This window comes from Myxine glutinosa, chromosome 2 (assembly GCF_964187855.1).
Source record: "Myxine glutinosa chromosome 2, kmMyxGlut1.1, whole genome shotgun sequence".
Lineage (NCBI taxonomy): Eukaryota > Metazoa > Chordata > Myxini > Myxiniformes > Myxinidae > Myxine > Myxine glutinosa.
Window position 1 is genome coordinate 68,501,732 of NC_136262.1, and position 15,877 is coordinate 68,517,608.

The window sequence follows — 15,877 nt, forward strand, 5'->3', positions numbered from 1 at the left end:
TTGGCTCCACCCCTCCGGAAAGCGCGCGCTGTGTCGCGCTGTTGACGTTCGCGAGACTAGGCTGAGGGCGCGCGGTGCGGCTTGAGGAGAACTCCAGAATAAACAAGAGATATCCATTTTTAAAATATTTTCGTTTAATTAACGATATCTGCCAAACCACGTGCCCTATCGCAAATTCCAAAATGACATTTTAGTGGGTTGACATGCTGAACAGATATGTGAAGTTTCCCCTCGATTGGATCAAAAATGAGGGAGGGGCTCTGTTTTAAAGGTTCATGCTTAAAAACGTCATAACTCTGAAACCATGTGACGCATGACGTCATGCTCGCTGACGTTTTTGTACGTCATGGGTATGCGATTCTGCCTGCAAAGCTTGGCCTCGATCTGTTCAGCCGTTGCAGAGAAAAAGGGGTTTTCGTGTTTTCACGAAAAACAATATGGCGGCCGAACCACGTGACCTGTGACGTCATAATTACCATTAAAATATTCTACAGACCGAGTCCCTCCTCTGGTGAAAATTTGATCTCAATCGGTCCGATTATTGCAGAGAAAATCTTTTTTAAAGGAAATTAAAACTTAAAATGGCCCTGAGTTAAGGATCATCAGAATTATCAGAATTCCCAAAGTTCAAAGTGTCATAACTTTGTCAAAAATGATCGAAACGTCGTGAAGTTCGAACTTGACCTGTAACTTATCATAAGGAAACCATGTGCCAAGTTTGAAATCATTAGCATTAAGCGTTTAGAAAAAAAGCCCGGAAAACTGTTCTTTGCGTGACGGACTGACGGACTGACAGACTGACAGACTGACGGACGGAGGGACGGCGTGCAAACCTATAGTCCCCTCCGGTGTACACCGGTAGGGGACTAATAACTTAAACCCTACAATTTGTTCGAGGTTCATCTGAGAAAATATTTCAAACAAAAGATAGAGCCCAAGCCTGTGTTTCTTCATGAGAATTCCTGGAAAATTGATCTGGGATTCTTTCCTTTTCCAGGTTATTAGTCCCCTACCGGTGTACACCGGAGGGAACTAGAGGTTTGCACACCGTCCCTCGGTCTGTCAGTCCGTCACGCAAAGAACAGTTTTCCGGACTTTTTTTCTAAACTCTTAATGCTAATGGTTTCAAACTTGGTATCTGGTTTCCTCGTGATAAGTTACAGATCAAATTCGAACGTCACGACGTTTCGATCATTTTTGACAAAGTTATGGCACTTTGAACTTTGGTAATTTCCCCAACAGTTTTCCGGACTATAATTTGGAGTGCGGTAAGTCAAAGCTGTTAATATTCCTTGTTTTAACTCCAATTTACATTCTGTTTCCACTTTTAGTGAGAAGTAGGGGTCTGTGCAACCATTCATGAACTTTATTTGGTGCAAATCGGATACTTTTTAGCCGAGTTACCTCAGACCGTCAGTTGGTAATTATATAATTCACACAGTGCAATACGTGCAGGCTACTCCACGGAGCAATCTGGCGGGCTTATTTTAACTCCGATTTACATTCTGTTTCCACTTTTAGTGAGAAGTAGGGGTCTGTGCAACCATTCATGAACTTTATTTGGTGCAAATCGGATAATCTTTAGCCGAGTTACCTCAGACCGTGAATTGGTAATTATATAATTCACACTGCCGGTAGGGGACATGTATTGCAGCGCAATACTCAGAATGCTTGTTTAATTTGATTCGCCTGGGACCATTTTCGGCTCGAACCATCTCTGTCCTCGTCAAAACAAGAGGGTAAAATACATTCAAAAAGAGATTTCCTTCCTATTTTTCTCCATGTGAAAATATATATATTATATATAGTTTTGGAACAAAAAAAATTGGGGAATTTTTTTTGTACATCATTGGAACACGTACATTTTTTGTACATGAACAAAAAATTGTACATCGGCCTATGTCATGAAAAATAGCTTTGTAATAGATTTTTCCCCGATTTGGTTGTTTCGGCTTTAGCGTGCAAGTAAAACTTTTCCGAGACCTTCGGCATCCGTATCCATTCTTTATTAACCCACGTGACCACCCAAACCTACTCGTCACTTCCGGTTGAAGCCCGGTACCGAAAACTCGAGGTCAAGCTCAAGCATATTTACATATTACCACATGAAGGACAAAATGTTGCCGCGACAGTACTTTTCCTCCAAGTGCATTAATCGAACTGAAGGAACAAACAAAAGAATAGATGTTGACTGCCCATGTAAAAAAGTAAAAGTCACACCAAGAGAAATGGTCTACAGCAAAATGCACTCTCAACGATAACATGCAAGGAAGTGTACATACATGGTCCTGCAAATGGGTGAAGAGGAGACTGTTCCTGGAGATTAGAATATCATCTACTAGCGAGTTACCTGTATGTAGAATATATATGCTACACACGGGTGGGAGGCCAAATGCAAAGAGACAATGTGGAAATAAGGAATGCCAAACCATGAAACAATAAATTCCACATCCCTGTGCCATCTTCAGTCAAGCGTCAGGCATGGACAGCCGGTTCGTGAATAACTTGGGCAAAAATACTTACTGCAGCTAAATGTTCTGAGATGCTGTCAATAGTGAAACAACAAATTCCGAATCCGCAAATGTCACGGGTGGAAACCCTCACATCATTTCCTCATTCTGCTTGAAACTCATCCCTATAATTATATTTTCATTCCAAACAGCATCATTCCAATCACACATTAGTTAGAACTTTAGCATTAATATAACAAAGTACAATGTTACAAACACTCGTGAGGTCAACGAATATTGACGGATCTGACGTGATAAACAACACAGACGAATCTGCCCGTGAGAAAAGGTGGATATGAAACACTTCGTACTAGTACCCGACTGCAAAGCCGCAATGAGCCGGCGAAGCCAATGCCTCTTGCCACTATTTTACCCATCACAATGGCATCAGTAGGTTAGGTAGTTGATAGTAGGTCGGTGTAGGTACCGTACCTGGTAAGACTTGGTAAAAGAGAAGAGCAGACAGTCCTCCCCAATACTTACATAAAATAAATGTCACAAGAAGCTTAAGGAAGTAACTATACGATGTGCTAGCTTAAGGCCTATTTTAAGAAATTTTAACTGGGCTTAACATACGTTTTCACAGTATGTGTGTAGTCTTCTAACTTCAGTCGCTGTCAGGGCTGGTTCTTTCCGGGCACGGCAGCTTCCTCCATCAGAAGAAGTTAGCTTGCAGTAAGATCAGTGCCGACAAATCAGACGATAGCGTCGTTTCAACGGCAATGTGTGACTGCCGTTAATCAAACCGAGCTTTCTTTCTTTATGTAAACTGCTTATACCATATTTCTGGCCGTGAAAAACTATCCCCAATGGCCGCGAGATTTCTAAAAAATAATTCTTCATCAATTTTAGAATATTTGACGCCGTTTTCAGCGTCCGAAACGCGTAATAAGCTTTTTAAAAATACTTTTCAAATGCTCGAATCTCATTGGTTCCGGTGTTTGGTGACGATTTTCATTGAAGATAACGAGGTTGGTCTTAACGTATTTTAATTACAAATTAGAGGTGCATTAGATTGTGAATCAAAGAACGACGGGTGAAACAAACTCCTATTGAACTTTTTCGCAATTGTTTTATGCAAACTTCCGCATCCGGTCGATGGCGGCCTCCATTGCGTGATTTGGTTTTAGAAATATTTTTTCAAATGCTCGAATCTCATTGGTTCCGGTGTTTGGTGACACTTTTCGTTGAAGATAACCAGGCCCGTGCGGGCCGAGGTTGGTCTTAAAGTATTTTAATAATAAATTGGAGGTGCATAAGATTGTGAATCAAAGAAAGACGGGTGAAAGAAACTCCGATTGAACGTTTTCAATTTGTTATGCATACTTCCGCATCCGCAAGATGGCGGCCTCCATTGAGCTTCGGAATTCTCAAGCCGAGGCATAATCTGGTTTTCGACATATTACGTACGCGTTTATTGACAACACCGGCTTCGCCGGCTACTAGTACCGACTGCAAAGCCGCAATGAGCCGGCGAAGCCAAAGCCTCTTGCCACTATTTTACCCATCACTATGGCATCAGTAGGTTAGGTAGTTGGTAGTAGGTAGGTGTAGTAGGTACCATACCTGGTAAGACTTGGTAAAAGAGAAGAGCAGACAGTCCTCCCCAATACCTGCATACAATAAATGTCACAAGAAGCTTAAGGAAGTAACTATACGATGTGCTAGCTTAAGGCCTATTTTAAGAAATTTTAACTGGGCTTAACATACTGTTACGGACCGCGGATTAGATGTTATTTTGACCGAGCGGTGGTGTAACCGCGGCCGAACAGTTATTCCCCGACTAAAACCCGATTCATCCCAAACGTTGGCCGTATCGCGCCACCGCTATTCAATCGGGAAAACTCTAAAGCGACCGAATGCAAAGAGGAAGAGGAATAAGACGAGAAAAGGGTTGAAAATACTACTAAATTTATTTGCTATTTACAGGCTCAAAATAACCAAGGAGAAGGAAAGATAATAAAATAATATACAGAAGCTTTTAGAGACACAGGGAAAATACTAGCTTATCTAACAGGCTTACTTACTACCCAGGACAGAACAAACAAAGACACTGACTCACGCGGGGAATTGCAGAGTGGATTGCTGGAAGGAGGTGTGTGGCTGGAGGGGGGAGGACGGCACGGAGCTGGCTGGAGCTTGATCCCGCACGGGACGTCGGGCTGGACCTCGACGGCCGCTGATGCCACCGAGCCTGTCGTGTGCGCGGAGTCACGGGTCGGAGCTGCTTGTCTCAGTAAAAGCGCATCTGCTCTGGCGACCCAGCTCTTTCTTTGGACTCAGTAAAAGCGCAACTCTCTGACGACCCAGCTCTTTCTTTGGACTCAGTAAAAGCGCAACTCTCTGATGACCCAGCTCTTGTCTCCTCCCTCCTTGTCTCAACTCCTCGGGGAACGCCCCGCCGCGGGTTATATAGGCCCCGCCCCTCAACCTTTGCGAACCTCCCCCAAATGTTCTCTCTCCGCCCTCTCAAGCCAAACCCCTTGTTCATGGTTGGTCGAGTGGGGCTGGCTCACTCCTCCCCTCTCTGACGAGGTGGGGACCCGCCTTTCTTCCCCAACCCTGCCTCGTGGCCAATGGTGGTTGAAGAAAACCGCCCAAAATGCAGTTGGCCATTGAAATGAAATGAAAGGGGATCTACTCTTATTTCACTTGGTACAATGGAGTATTTAAGTTAATGGGAGACACAGCCTTACCCTAAGACACATAATAAGATATAAGCTATCGAACAGGGGTTTTATCGGGTCCTGCAATGTGGTGTTTATGGAATAACTACCGAGACGCCCTTTTTATCCTTACACAACTCCGGAGGCAGGAGGGGGCATATCCAACCAATGGTACACAGCAGTTTACCACAATCCAATACACACAATCAAAAAAAAATGCCATCCTCATATCCGCAACACTGCACCCTCCTCCTCTTAGGCACGTCCCGGGCCTATAACTTTAATTTAGTGTGACACGTAGGTGTAGTTCCCTCTACTTTTAACCTGACCCTGAGTGCGACAGTTTTAAAACATAAATAAATGTGTCCCGCTGCTCCATTGCACCCTGCCTAACAGACTTACGCCCACAGCTAACCGAATTGCGGAATGGTCTTCAAACTATACATTGACGGTGGGGAGCATTATTTACAATTGACGCGACTTTTATTTACAAAACTAACCCAGGACCTGTAATTGTTCTTTCTGGGGGGGGAGACAGTCTGCTCTGCATCGACGCACCATGAAAGCACCCAAAACGCACCAATACACCCCCAAGCACCAATCGGTGCAGTCACCATTGTTCAATGAATAAAAATAAACCAACAACCCCTAACCCTGCAGGTGATCTCTTGCTCTTTGGCTCCCTCTGCTGGCTATTATTATTTTCTTCCAGTTGTTGTCTTTTCTTTGCTTTTCTTACTGGCGGCCTATTTGAACTGAAAAATGCACCCAATGTGTCCTTTTTATTTATTTATGGCCCACCAGGCCGACTACGTGTGGTTCACCTGTGGGGCATCGGTGCCCTGTGGCCAAGGTCCGCTAGCAAGATTTCGGGCCCTCATGGCCGGTTCCAGCAGAGGGGCCATGCCCCAACCCATGGGGTCCATAAGTGGTGCTCGGCCACAGACATATGGTCCATCATGTGGTGCATCGATGCAGACAGCTGGTTCTGAGAGTTCCGGGCGCACAATGGCCGACTCACGCACGCTCCCCTCGGCGCCCAATGGCGCACAGGTCATGTGGGAGACAAAAGGGGAAAGACAAATGAGCGAGGGGTAAGGTCACAAGGGTACACATCAATAAGGCAATGCAAGGTGAAATGCGTACGGAGGGCGAAGTGAGAAAGCTCGTCCCTACCGTACGTCACCCCCTGTCACCTACACTACCCTTGCCCTTACCCCATATGTACAAAATCTACACATTACCAATCCGTCGCTACCGTCACATCTTCCCATATTTCCCCTATACCAAATTCGTCTCCACAATCCCTCGATCCAAAATTTGCCATCACCCAATTCGTCATCAATCCTCATAAGGAGGAAGAGATGGAACAACAAAGCACAATGTCACACCCACGTCATGATGCGTCTCACAATCCAAACATCTGCATCATAAAAATAATAAAAACAACCTGGCATGGTGCGGAGTACCTGTCACCTCAGGTGAGTGGATGCAGATGGTGCGAGGAGATCCTTCATCCTAACTATCCTCTAAATGATTTTAACACACTTTACACTACCCGGGGTCTCTCCCTGCCAATCCATTGGCCAACTTACACTATGGGTTCTAAAAACCAATTCCCATTGACCAAACTGTGGTGCTTCTCAATTTGGGGTCTCACTCCCCTGATTCATCTCCCGGTGCCCTTGCACAATTTCTGGGCTGTGATGTGTAGCTCTCCCAGCAGGTCTACCCACCTGCACACCTCCACCACTGCAGTTGCCACCCGAGCTTACCTAGCTCCTCACCTTAACCTAACTAACTGGGGAAGGCCCCTCCTGGCTCTGTCACCCCTTGGTGCCCTCTGGCACTGGGCTACCCGGGTCCGTCCTCTGGATCCTCGGGCCCCATCCACAACTACCGGCTCCCAGAGCCCACCTGCGGCCTCACCTGGCCGACATCCTCACAGTGGTGGAGTGCCCAAACCAACTACACACACTAACAGGCTACACGCCCAGCCATTTCCACAACACTAATGCACCCATCCAATCACCATTCTTCCACCTGCACCACAGATGCCAATATCCAACCACAATTTACCTATACCCTCTACCTAACACTTACACTACCCGCCCCAGGTATTCGTGATGGGGGTCCATTCTTTCCCCATTCACACCTTCGCACCATCCACTCCACTCCACCGTTTCCACCATACTCACTCCACGACCATCCACTCCAATACTCCATATATTCCACACTCCAGGTATCCCACACAACCATTCTCCATACACCTGTCCTTCATTCACCTGTTGGTGCACACCTGTGCACTCACACCTGGTGCCACCTGCACCCTCCTCCTCTTCCTGGACCATTTGGTCAACACAACACCCATCACTATTCTTCTCACTCATACACTGCTCCATACACCTGTTCAGTTGCACACCTGTGCAATCACACCTGTTCAATCACACCTGTTCAATCCTCACACACTGCTCAATACACTTGAATACACCTCCAACACTCACACGGCATCATCTCAACTACCTGTTGCCCTGCTAACTTAGTGCTCCCGTCTTCCCTTTAAACTAAGCACATACCACGTCATTATCATCCACACTAATCTACCTACGTCCCCACTACAGGTATCATTGTCACTAACTAATCTTAACGTTACCTAATGTCATCTTCGCTAGATCCCTACACACGATATATCCTAACCCACCCGGGCTAGTTTTCACTGCCATAAACCCCATAATCTAGTGCTCCTTTGCCCCCCGCTGTGAGGGATGACAGAGTTGCCATCCCACCACATCGGGGACGTTCCACTACCAATTTTGCTCACCAAATTTCAACCAATCAAAAATTTTCCAATTACTGCCAATTCTATTCACATTTCTAAATTTCGTATCAAATCACTATCACTATCACTATCACCATCATCACAGTCCGCTATATCCTAGCCTCGGTGCGTCATGACATCATTAAATTCGGCTTCGTAAAGCCGAGCAATGAATTCGGGTGGTTTGGTCGCCTGCAGGTTGAATCCGTCCGGCTTTCGGCTCAAGGGAGGTGGTTTGGTCGGGCCGAGATTCCACGCACCATCTCGGCGCGGCACCTTGCGGTCCCGGGCCCGATGGCTCAATCTCCCTCGGTCGGAACCCCGTCCCCACGAGGGGGCACCGTTCTGCTTCCTCCCACTCGCCCTTGAACCGGACCGGTCGCTTAGCCCTCCAAGGCCCGGACTCGACCGTGCAGGGCGGGGCCAAGCCCGAATCGGCAACGACGCTTCGAAGAGAAGCGACGCAGCATCGATTCGCGCCGGGCCTCGCACCCAACAAAGCACACCGCGCCCCGAGTGCTCGCATCGGCTATCCATCGCCCTAACCGCTAACCCGGTTACCGTCGATGCTTCACCTGCATGCTCACACGCATACGCTACCCCTTTCACCCTCACCAAACCCGGCGTTCCAACGCCGTCCGTACATTCCACCAACGTACTCCCTGTTACACCCCACACCTCTCGCGCACACTCACTGTTCGCACACTCCCTTAACACACCTCGCGCACCGTCTTGCGCACTCTCCCTTGGTACGTACTCCGTACCACTCACCATGGGCGTGCACTCTTGCATCCACCCACTAACGCGCTCACATGGGCTCTCCCACACTCGCGCTACCACCAACTCAGGTGTGCTTCCTCGCACACGTTCCACCACCACCTTACTCTCCGTGTCACACTCCGTACACCCTGATGTGTATTCTCGCTCGCACTCGGTTTCACACTCGCGCTCCGATGTGCCCTCTCGCACCTGCGCCATCACCAACTCACTCTCCGTGTCATACTCCGCACACTCTGTTTCACACAGACCCTCCGACGTGCATTCTCGCTCGCACTCGGTTTCACTCCCACACTTTTTCCTCACACGCGTGCCATTTCCACTCACACAGGACCCTTTACCAACGCCCGGGTGCCATATCGATCCCAATCGCGCGACAATTCTTTTGTCGCTAAACATCCTTTTACAAAATCTACCCGCACAATATACAGCACGACTAACCTGGGGGATTCCCTTCTCCACGCGCACCTGCAAACTCTTTATTTGGTTAGTGCGTACATCATCATGATTTGAGCAGGGACTTTGTACAAATTCCATTTCTCCCTGCAATTCCCGGGCTACCTCCGTCATCTCTTCAATTTTAATTCCCAGCACTGCTTTTTCTTTATTAACCTCGACGACCGCTGGCTTTAATAAAACACCCTCCTCTACCTCAGCGGTCGCCGGCTTTTCCAAACCCCGGGTCGCGATTTCTACCCCTGTCATTGTACCCGTGCTTTTCTCAACTTCGTTCAACCAGCGCTTCTCGACCCGGGTTACCTCGTCGTGCACCCCTGGGACCCTTTCGCCCACCTTGCGATCCATGGTCTCCCCACATTTTTGCATGCAGTCACACATTCTGTTGGTTATTGCTTCAATTTGGTTTCTCAATCGCTCACTGTTAGCCCTCCTTTCGTCCCTCATTGCATCCATTTTTGCCATCATTTGCAGGAAAAAAAGGTTTGAATCCACCAGCGGCGCTGCTACGGTCGCGGGCGCCGTGGCCATGTGCGAGGCGCCATTTTGCGCGCCCGTAACCTCGTGCGCGAGAGCGCCATTTTGTGCGTCTGAAACCTCCGCAACCACATTGCCATTTTTCTCCTCCTCCCTTTCCTCCACATACATTTCCCTGAGGTCCTGGGTCGATTCCACCCCGTCTGTCTCTCCCACCGGTATCCCGTCGCCTTGACCAGCCATGGCGCGATTTCAAAATTCGGGTTTTGCTTTAAAACACAAATTTTCAGCAGCTTGTAATTTTGAGCGCGTTAAGCGTGCTTCGGGCTTCGTATCTCACTCCCCGACACCAATTTGTTACGGTAATAACACAATTGGTGTCCACAATTTGGGCTAAATAAATTTAGTCCCAGGTTCGAATCCCAACTCCTGACTACCAATTTGTTACGGACCGCGGATTAGATGTTATTTTGACCGAGCGGTGGTGTAACCGCGGCCGAACAGTTATTCCCCGACTAAAACCCGATTCAACCCAAACGTTGGCCGTATCGCGCCACCGCTATTCAATCGGGAAAACTCTAAAGCGACCGAATGCAAAGAGGAAGAGGAATAAGACGAGAAAAGGGTTGAAAATACTACTAAATTTATTTACTATTTACAGGCTCAAAATAACCAAGGAGAAGGAAAGATAATAAAATAATATACAGAAGCTTTTAGAGACACAGGGAAAATACTAGCTTATCTAACAGGCTTACTTACTACCCAGGACAGAACAAACAAAGACACTGACTCACGCGGGGAATTGCAGAGTGGATTGCTGGAAGGAGGTGTGTGGCTGGAGGGGGGAGGACGGCACGGAGCTGGCTGGAGCTTGATCCCGCACGGGACGTCGGGCTGGACCTCGACGGCCGCTGATGCCACCGAGCCTGTCGTGTGCGCGGAGTCACGGGTCGGAGCTGCTTGTCTCAGTAAAAGCGCATCTGCTCTGGCGACCCAGCTCTTTCTTTGGACTCAGTAAAAGCGCAACTCTCTGACGACCCAGCTCTTGTCTCCTCCCTCCTTGTCTCAACTCCTCGGGGAACGCCCCGCCGCGGGTTATATAGGCCCCGCCCCTCAACCTTTGCGAACCTCCCCCAAACGTTCTCTATCCACCCTCTCAAGCCAAACCCCTTGTTCATGGTTGGTCGAGTGGGGCTGGCTCACTCCTCCCCTCTCTGACGAGGTGGGGACCCGCCTTTCTTCCCCAACCCTGCCTCGTGGCCAATGGTGGTTGAAGAAAACCGCCCAAAATGCAGTTGGCCATTGAAATGAAATGAAAGGGGATCTACTCTTATTTCACTTGGTACAATGGAGTATTTAAGTTAATGGGAGACACAGCCTTACCCTAAGACACATAATAAGATATAAGCTATCGAACAGGGGTTTTATCGGGTCCTGCAATGTGGTGTTTATGGAATAACTACCGAGACGCCCTTTTTATCCTTACACAACTCCGGAGGCAGGAGGGGCCATATCCAACCAATGGTACACAGCAGTTTACCACAATCCAATACACACAATCAAAAAAAAATGCCATCCTCATATCCGCAACAATACGTTTTCACAGTATGTGTGTCGTCTTCTAACTTCAGTCGCTGTCAGGACTGGTTCTCTCTGGGCACTGCGGCTTCCTCCACCAGAAGAAGTTAGCTTGCAGTAAGATCAGTGCCGACAGATCAGACGATAGCGCCGTTTCAACGGCAATGTGTGACTGTCGTTAATCAAACCGAGCTTTCTTTCTTTATGTAAACCGCTTATACCGGTAGGTGCAGGACAACATCATAAATCAGACAAACCTACTGAGCATGGGAGCATGGGATTGAAGCCTAATTCGGCTTTTCAGGTCTACCACTAAAGAAGAGAAGAATTTCGAAAATGCTCCAGAGTGGTTTACTTTCCAATTACGTTTCGTGAGAACATTGTTTTTTATCGCGAAAAGAAGGTGATAGACGCTGATAGTGACCTGTAAGTACTCTTGAACATCCTCAACAACACATATATGCTGGTGCAAGCACTCAAAGGTCTTTACACGCTTTAGAGAAATTTAGCAGTGTACAGTTAAAGTGTAGACTTAAACTGGTAATTGAAACAGTGTAGATTGTAACCTGGTGAATGAGCAGGAGTCACATGACACTTTCTCACGAATTAGCTTGGGTACCCAAGACTTGGGTACATTTATGTCGTGGTTAAGCATAAACGTCGTCCTTCATGCCACATCTGATAGGTCAGTGTGGCGATGAAGAATGTAGGCGAAACATTGTTCCTCGTTTTGGCTTTGACCAAGTGACATGGCGTTTTGCAGAATCGAGTCGAAAAACACGTTGTTCAAGTGCTCGTACTTTTTCGCTGTGCAGTAGGTGAGTGACTTGATACGTTTCAGTTCATCAGCTCTAGCCCACGTTGTTGCAGTATTAACAACCATGCACATACGGTCGTCGTTCAACAAGTAGTTAGGATTCCAAGCGAAGTCCGGAATGGTGTCATCGTCACCAGCATATTTTGCGCGAGATAATGCGACGAATAGTGCTCCTGGATTGAGACTTTCGAATTTTGCTCTCCCCGGATGAATAACGATATATCTGTTAGGTTCACCAACACCCACAGTAATTCCTTGACAGCGATGAAAAGTTGCTGCCCATCCAATTCCAAGTCTCAGAGGTATTTGCGTACGTTTGCAACAGTTGCAATCAATACGACGCTCAATTGACCCGATCGGCACGAGCTTTGGATGATCCTCCAAAAAAGGAGGACCCGTATATTTCGGAATATTAACGATGACGACGTCTGGTAATCCATCTTTTGGTGAACGACCATTTTCGTAAATGATGTCCTCAATATGACCCGTAGCTCCGTTGTAGAGACCGTGCTCAACAGACAAATTGGAAATAAGACAAACTTTGGCCCCTTTGCAAAGATACAATAATCGAGGTAAACCTTGTATTGGGCCTTGTCACTCTCTGCCACCCTGGCGTGTGGTCCAGTGTTATTTGATGACCCATCACCAGGGACATCGACTGCAGCATATTCCCAAAAAGAAGACAATGGTGTCACATCCGATGGCTTTACTTGGTGCAACGTAAAAACCTCTCTCAAGTTACCACGGACTGTTGTCGACTCATGTTTCAGTGATCATAGCACTGGTGGAGGTTGTACCATTTTTCCTTTAATTTCGGTTCTTTTTCTTTCTCCGTAACAGACAACAGTGCCCAAAGCAATGACGATTTAGCTTAGGAAATTTGAGCAGATGATGAGAACTATTTCGAGCAGCATATGCTTACGCGTGATTCGGTTGTTTTGCACCAACCTCGTTCCCGGCGTCGTAGACGACGCCCTGGTAAGATGTCCTGTGTCGAGGGTGCTGATTGGCTGACCTAAGCTGATCGCTGATTGGTCAGCTCACAAAATTTCGAAAATTCACACCTAAAATGACACAATTTGCATTCTGGATGAGATTAAAATTGATAAAATTTACTTCTTGATTAATTCGGTGAATTCTGTCTCAACTTCGGATATTTCCGGCTGTGAAAAACTATCCGTATTTCTAAACTAAATATGTAAACCGCTTATACCGTATTTCTGGCCATGAAAAACTATCCCCGATGGCCACGAGATTTCGAAAAAATAATTCTTCGTCAATTTTAGAATATTTGACGCTGTTTTCAGCGTCCGAAACGCGTAATAAGCTTTTTTTAAATATTTTTTCAAATGCTCGAATCTCATTGGTTCTAGTGTTTGGTGACGATTTTCGTTGAAGATAACCAGGGCCCGTGCGGGCCGAGGTTGGTCTTAAAGTATTTTAATAATACATTAGAGGTGCATAAGATTGTGAATCAAACAATGACGGGTGAAAGAAACTCCTATTGAACATTTTCAATTTGTTATGCATACTTCCACATCCGCAAGATGGCGGCCTCCATTGCGCTTCGGAATTCTGAAGCCAAGGCATAATCAGGTTTTCGACATAATACGTACGCGTTTATTGACAACACCGGCTTCGCCGGCTACAAATAAAATCAAAATCATAATTGTATTGAGAAATTTATGAAACCTCCCACCAACCTTAGGATGGATAAAAGTGGGGTCGCTTGGATGGAAACTCAAAATCACAATTGTATTGAGATATCAAACCAGCGAATCTTCCTCATCGTGTATACTTCCGGATCGGGAGCAGCTATATCTATATGTATCGATCGAAAGTCAAAATCATAATTGTATTGAGATATCAAACCAGCGAATCTTCCTCATCGTGTATACTTCCGGATCGGGAGCAGCTATATCTATATGTATCGATCGAAAGTCAAAATCATAATTGTATTGAGGAATTTATGAAGCTTCCTCACGCCTACCTATATCACAGATATCCTACCACGCCTAATTTATGTCCGCAAGACTGCAATAAGACCGCCGGCGATTGGAGACGATTCACACAACTTTTTAAATCTTTATTTCTCTATTTTACATTTCACTTTATTCACTTCAATGATGTATGACATGAAGCATAAACATGTTTGATGTGCAATAACAAATAACAAAGATGTATCATTGTAATGTAATAATCAAACTTTTCTGCAGGGAGAGAGAATGAAAAGAAAGTCCAACACATTATTTCCACTGGTCCCAAGTCCAATAAATAAAGTTTCCAAAGGACCAAAGTCCCAAAAATAAAGTTCCCAAAAGTCCCAAGTCCAAACAATAAAGCCATATCCTTGTCGGCACCACAGGACCTCACTCCACGGAGACCCTCACACCATCCTGTCTTGCCATGGAATGGAGCTCAGCATGAGCCAGCAGTAGGTCATTCGCAGCAATATCTTGGTCCAGTGCTGCCAAGTCATTCAGAAGGACCAGCTTCATCCTATGTTCATCATCCATGATAGATGTTGGTAGAGAGACCCTTGGTAGACCTTGACCATACTGCAGTGAGCTGAAATGTCCACCCCTATTTATACCTGGCCTGAAAATCGTGGTATGTCGTAATGCAGTCGCCAGGCAGTCGTATCTCTGTCGCCAATGGCCGTAACTCGGCCGCCACTAGTCCTACTGCTGTCGTCGTCAGTCTCCCATAGCCGCAGGGGAGACGTGGCAGTTCTTCTCTAGTCGATATGCAGCCGCAACAGTGTCGGCCCGTAGTCGGGAAGATGCCGCAGGAAGGCCGTATGGCATTCGCATCTCTGCCGTGCTAGCTGGTGGGGCGATTACGGAAGACTATGAGCGACTGGGTTGCGACCGCTTTACGGTCTTATTACGGATACCGACGACAGCATGGCGGTTCCATCGCGACAGCATGGCGGATTTTTTTCGATTGCGACTGAGCGTGCCGTTTTTAAACATTTTAAAAATTATTTTGCCCCTTTGCGGCTCTTGCCGACTGCAGGCGACCTGGGGAGGATAACCACGACTACAGGCGACCGTCCATTACGGTTTCATTACGATTGTCGGCGGGTGGTGGCGATTTTTTCAGTCGCCAGTAGTCGCCGACAAATCCGCCTATGTGTGACCTAGGCTTTAGAACATCCGCTGCGACGCCAAAACGTTCTACACAAGGATTGGCGGGGCTAGCCTCAAAACTGAGGAAGTCGTTTCGGGAAGGACAGACAGACACTCTTGTTTTATGATACAGATTACCACATGAAAGGCAAAATGATGCCGCTACAAGGCTATTTTATTTACATTTTTAAAACACGGTTTTGTAACAAATAAATCGCTAAACAAGTAGCGATACATTTAAAGCAAATCTTAATTTATTTATTTTTAAACCCTGAGAGGCTTGAATCTTTTATTTCGTAAAACCATGAATACAATGTACGGTGCATTCAGAAAGTATTCACACCCCTTCAATTTTTCACATTTTGTTGTGTTACAGCCTATATTTAAAATGGATTAAATTGAGTTTTTTGTCACTGGTCTACACATAATACCCCATAATGTCAAAGTGGAATTATTTTTTCGAAATTTTTACAAAATAATTAAAAATTAAACACAGAAATATCTAATTTCTGTAAGTATTCAATGCCCTACGTCAATACTTTGTAGAAGCGTCTTTGGTAGTGATTACAGCTTCGAGTCTTCTTGGGTATGTCTGTGTCAGCTTTGCAAATCTAGATTTGGGGAGTTTCTCCCATTTTTCCTTGCAG